This window comes from Bidens hawaiensis, unplaced genomic scaffold (assembly GCF_021521415.1).
Source record: "Bidens hawaiensis isolate Kalapana, Puna unplaced genomic scaffold, B.hawaiensis_p1.1 tig00011542_1, whole genome shotgun sequence".
Classification (NCBI taxonomy): domain Eukaryota; kingdom Viridiplantae; phylum Streptophyta; class Magnoliopsida; order Asterales; family Asteraceae; genus Bidens; species Bidens hawaiensis.
In genome coordinates this window covers 2,174-7,201 of record NW_027491904.1, presented here as the reverse complement: position 1 = coordinate 7,201, position 5,028 = coordinate 2,174, and the positions used below count along the sequence as shown (strand labels likewise).

At 34.4% G+C, this 5,028-nt stretch overlaps 1 pseudogene across 1 annotated transcript; it reads left to right on the top strand.

Annotated features, from left to right (window-relative positions):
* The first annotated feature begins 891 nt into the window (after nucleotides 1–891).
* On the top strand, nucleotides 892–4,365 carry LOC143538296 (la protein 1-like; annotated as a pseudogene). Its single transcript, XR_013136222.1, has 10 exons — nucleotides 892–1,025; nucleotides 1,113–1,191; nucleotides 1,384–1,539; nucleotides 1,619–1,761; nucleotides 1,849–1,997; nucleotides 2,769–2,853; nucleotides 2,938–3,239; nucleotides 3,775–3,922; nucleotides 4,017–4,092; nucleotides 4,183–4,365. The product of XR_013136222.1 is annotated as a la protein 1-like (transcript).
* Nucleotides 4,366–5,028: the final 663 nt, after the last annotated feature.

Genomic DNA, 5,028 nt, shown 5'->3' with positions numbered 1-5,028 from the left:
ACTCTCTAAGATAATATTTTTTGCCGGTCCCGACTCGAGGATAGGGTGCTAAATTAATAATTCACTAAAATTATAAGATAAAACATTTTTGATAATTTATTTAGACCCCAAATAAAATATAAATTAATCATTCCTTATATATATAGCATATTATGTGAATGATTTATGAAATTTTCTTGAAAAATGACTCAATTTTCTTTTGTTGAAATCAATTTCCCCTTGAATCTCGTCTCTAATTTTCCTTAGCATGGTAAGAACTTCTGGTGTTGTTTTCTTATAGCTCAACAAGAAATTGTTCATTGTGATTGCCACTTTAATAGCTTCGTTTCGCGAAGGGGGCTCCATTGTAGAACTTTCATCATCTTCTTCATCGATATCATTTTTATTAATTCCAATAACGCTTTTAATAATTTCTTCATCAGTCAACAACTGTACAATTACATTTTCTTCTGGGTGAGTCAAACATATTCGACATCCATTGCATTGCGATAACCCAACTCTTTGATCAAATTATGGAGTTCTTGAGTGCTTTCACTACCTTCATCTGAGTTCTCAAAAGTCATGTTATCTGTTGATCGAAGTTTACAATGACGAAAGCAGTTCACAATTGTATTTGCACGAACATCCATAGTTCATGCTGAAATTGCAAGATTCATTGCATCTAATACATTATAAATTAATAAAATAATAATTAATATATAAATTAATAATTATTAATTTATCGATTAATTAATAACTCTTTTAATTAATAAATTTTGGTGGTATCAAGTGTATTATTTTATAGAGTTTCTATCTGTTAGGGACCATATTTGTGTGTTGTTAAAAGTAAAGGACCGGAGGCTTGCAAATATAACATATAATAAACATAAACCCTTAAATCCAATCAAAACCCTAAAATTGAAACCCCCTTTTCTTTACTATCCTATCGGTATCGGTCTCTCTTTTTGTGAAAGAAAGAAAGAAAGAAAAGAAAAATGGTGTCAACTCAATTCGATGATGAAACCGTCAAGAAAATCATTAGACAGGTATTCGTTCATTCAACTCTTATTATATCATGTCTTGTCTTTGATTTGACTGATTTTGATTATTCTATAACTTTGATTGGTTGGCAGGTTGAGTTCTATTTCAGTGACAGCAACCTTCCTAGAGACAATTTTCTCAAAAACACCATTGCTGAAAGTGAAGACGGCAGTATCCTTTTTTTTTTGCTTTCAAATTAATATACAACAATTGCTATCGTTTTCGTGTTTTCGGTATCAGTCTCTAGTATTTATATGATGATTTGAAATTGATAATCTGTTTGTATGAGTAAATACATGATTTTTGCTTTTAAAATTACTAGTATAGTTTAGTTGTGGGTTTCTTTTCTTAACGAAAGTATAGTGGTGAGTTTGGCTTTGATATGCTCGTTTTCTCGGATGAGAGGTCATCTGGGGCTGGGGGATGATATTAAGGTTGATGATGTTTCCGATGACACCGTGGAAGCTGTTTCCAAGACTTTAAAGGCCAAATCAACTACCCTTAAAATCTCCGAAGATGGTCGGTTCCGGTTCTCGGTACAAAGCTAAAGCTGTTTTTTTTTCTATTTAGTAACACAATACCTGGTGATGGTTTTCAGGGAAGAAGGTTGGAAGGACCACTGAACTCTTAAAACCTGACGAGGCGATTGAGCAATTAGACGGTAGAACAATTGCTGCATCGCCCTTTCAGCATGATATAAAGCTTGAGGATGTTGAGTCATTCTTTGGACAATCTGCCAAGGTCTGTCCGCCCTTTTTTATATATATGTTACGATATTATTATTATTAGCTGAGAATGTGATTCTGATACTTGTTGCAATTGCTGCAGGTTAATAGTGTGAGGTTACCTCGTCATGTTGGGGATAAGAGGGTCTTATGTGGTACTGCACTTGTTGAGTTCTCATCTGAGGAGGAAGCTGCACACATTTTGACACAGAGCTTGGTTTTTAGAGGTGCTGACCTGGTACTCAAACCCAAGTAAGCAACAATTCATCCTTAAATTACGAGATAGATTGGCCCTAAAATGTGCGTATCAGCTGCGCATAATGCACACGATATGAGCTTCTGATGAGAGGATGGTGCTCTCTAAATTGCGCAATGCGTGCATTTCTGAGTTAAAGCGAGTTTATGCATAGATTTCTTGTACCTAGCTAATACATAGACTACCTGTGCACGAAGTTAAAAGATATATTTTAGTTACATATAAAATTCTTTGGTGGTACAATAGCTTTTATTTATATTTATTTTAATCTCATATTTTTTAGTGTTTAAAAGTTAACAAGTTAAAGTATTGTTTATAAGTAATCCCCGGAGCGGGTGATTAATTAAAATGGTTCACATACGATGCGTGCACATGTCGCATTGTGCATAACGCATCGGTTTTTGGATCAAAACGTATCAGAGTTCGCGTATTTTTAAACCAAGATTAGGAGGAGCTTTATGGTTGTGATTTATTAGTGGTGGCGACATGGGGCGGGTATTGTATAAGGCAACATGGGTCATTTAATTTTTTGCTAACTAATATGATTACAGAACTTGTTTTATAACATAAATAATCAAACATTTTGAAATAAGTGTATTTAGATGCACTGAAATTGCAGTTTGTGTGACGTTTGAGCATTTGGCATTAAGAGTGGATTAATCTATTTATACATAAACATACTAGAATTGTCACCTCTATTTGAATTCTCTATTAATTGTTTTTGTGTGCTTGCATTACTCATTTTCTTATTTGACTTAACAATTTAGGAAAGAGTTTGATGAGCAGAGAGCAAAGGATGAAGAAGCTGAAAACAGTCGCCGTGATCGTAAAAAATGCTTCTCAGGAAGAAGAGTAAGCAGTGAATATTATTTCTTATTGTAAATGTTGATAGTTAATGCTGTTGTGAATATTATTTCTTATTGTGTGTGTTAACAGCTACCCAAAAGGCTTACTTGTTGCATTCAAGTTGAAGAACACATCATCTCAAGATAAACCCGATGCCCAAAAGGCCGAAGAGACTGTTGATGCCAAATCTACTTCAGAGAACGATGAGAAAAAAACGGAGGCTAAAAAAGAGTCTAGTCCAGAGAACGAGGAAGAAACTGAAGAAGATAACAAAGACGGTGAGAAAAAAACAGAGGACTAAGAAAAAGTCTGCTGACATGTACAAGGATGATAAGAATGTTGTTTTACGTGAGGATCTCAAGAGTATATTCCAGAAATTTGGTACTGTCAAGGTATAGCTCCAACTTTTAAGTTTGATTTTTTTTTTCGCTTTTAGTTTAGGGGCGATTTCATATATACCCTACAAACTTGAAACATATCATATGTATTCATGCAAAACTAAGATATATCCATCTTATTGCCCTTACAAAGCAGTAATAGTATCCAAGATACCTAGTTTATCAAATACAATTTAATAAATGACTATTTTATCCGTATTTTTTTAAAACTTTAAAATTACATTTTTTTAACTTTCAAGTTTGTTATTTACCCATTTATAGTTTATTTCTTTTAACCCATTTGGTTGTCTGATTGTTTGACGCCGAGAGAACCAAAATAGGTGAGACGATGGTTTGGTTTTTGCCTGTTTATTGTCGATCCAAATAAAAGCTGGGGCTTAAACAAATATATCGGAAAGGCATAGAATGGTCATTTAAGTAAAAAACTCATTAAAGTTGGGTATATATGATATGTTTAGTTTTGGTTAGGATATGTGAAATTAGATCTTTACTTGAAGTATTTGGCTAATCTTATGATTGTTTTGTTCAGTTTATTGATTTCAACATGGGTGAGGAATCGGGATACATACGATTTGAAGAAGCAGAAGGAGCACAGAAAGCCCGGGCCGCTGCAGTGCTTACCGAGGAGGGTGGTCTGGTTGTGAAGAATTATGTTGCTATTCTAGATCCAGTGACAGGTAATAACCTAAAACTTAATATGCAATTGTGTTGGGTATTATTAGTTGATCTGTTTAAATGGATTGTAAGTCAACGAGTTGGTCATGTTTTCAGGTGAAGCTGAAAAGGAGTACTGGACTATGCTTCGTTGTCAAGAGAAATCTAGAGGAAATAAAGGCAACTGGAGCAGGTTGGTTTTGATATTTATTTACCATAATAATAATAATAATTATCATCATCAATTCATTCTTATGTATGCAAATCTTTGAATGCTGTTTAGGGGAGGAAAGAACAACAGAGGTGGGTACGGGAAGCATAATCGCAATTCAAGAGATAATAATTCTGGAAATCGACCAAACAAGTTTCAAAAGGTTGCAGCTGCTTGAATTTTGTGTTGTAACATTTGACTTTTAAACTTATGGTTAAAGTTTTGCATTATGTACTCTGCTGGAACTTACTTTTTTAATGCTATTTCTTGATCCTTGTTTTGAATCAAATTTTATGTGCAGTTTAAAATGAATTTTTAGTCTCATATTAGTCGGCCAAATCGCCCCTAGCGGGGGGCCAAATCGCCCCTAGCGGACCAAATTGCCGGCCAAATTCTGGCCTACCTTTTTTTTTACATATAAGTATTCCAATCCTTTTAATCCTGATTAATTGTTGGCCGGTACCCTGTCGGCAAAATAGCAGCCGGCGAGTTCTACAGCACTGGATACAATCTTATGTGTAAAGCGGTGCTTTATGCTGTTGACTAACGCCTAACCATTAATCGAGCAATGAATTTGAGTATTTGAACAAAATATTGAGTAACTCTGGGTTTAGCGTTTAAAACTTAACAAGTGCAAACATTATCTTTCAATACTATTTTAGGATTTTCTTTTAATAATCATAATGAAGCCTTGCATACATGATGTGCGTGCAATGCGCATCATGCATCAGCTTTTGGAATTAAAACGCATCGGCCAACACCACGCTTTTCAAAACCTTGGTAGGCCCAAATACTGTAATTGGAAATTTCTAATGTGCTTCTGATTTACATTTTCTACAAATTTTGTATATATGTTTCCTTCTAGGCTTTCATTGTTATGAACATTTTCCTTGGTGGTGCATATGCATTATATTCCCC